This window comes from Camelina sativa, chromosome 19 (genome assembly GCF_000633955.1).
Source record: "Camelina sativa cultivar DH55 chromosome 19, Cs, whole genome shotgun sequence".
In the NCBI taxonomy this organism is placed as follows: Eukaryota; Viridiplantae; Streptophyta; class Magnoliopsida; order Brassicales; family Brassicaceae; genus Camelina; species Camelina sativa.
The window spans coordinates 24,130,172-24,130,547 of record NC_025703.1 but is presented as its reverse complement, the minus strand read 5'-3'; positions in this window follow the sequence as shown (position 1 = coordinate 24,130,547).

The window sequence follows — 376 nt, the reverse complement described above, 5'->3', positions numbered from 1 at the left end:
GAAGAAGAAAGGGAGCCAACTCTTAGTGATTTCATGAGGAGAAACAAAGCCAAAGGGAAGAGGCCAACAGTTGAGATTGAACAAGAGGTGGTTGAGAGTGAGAGTGAAGAAGAAGGTGAAGAAGAAGAGGGAGAGGATGATGGAGAAGCAGAATCTTGTGGATTGACAAAGAGGCAACTTTATGAAGCCTTCATGAGAATGGAGTTCCTGGGGACTAGGTATCCACACAAGGAGACCATGGAGAAGCTAGCCATTGATAAAGATGTGGAGTACCTTTTTGAGAAGAGCAGCCTAACCAAGTTCATGGGGCTTTGCATGGAGGGGTATAAAGAAGAAAGTTGTGAGTTTCTAGCCACAGTCAAGCTGCACACATATG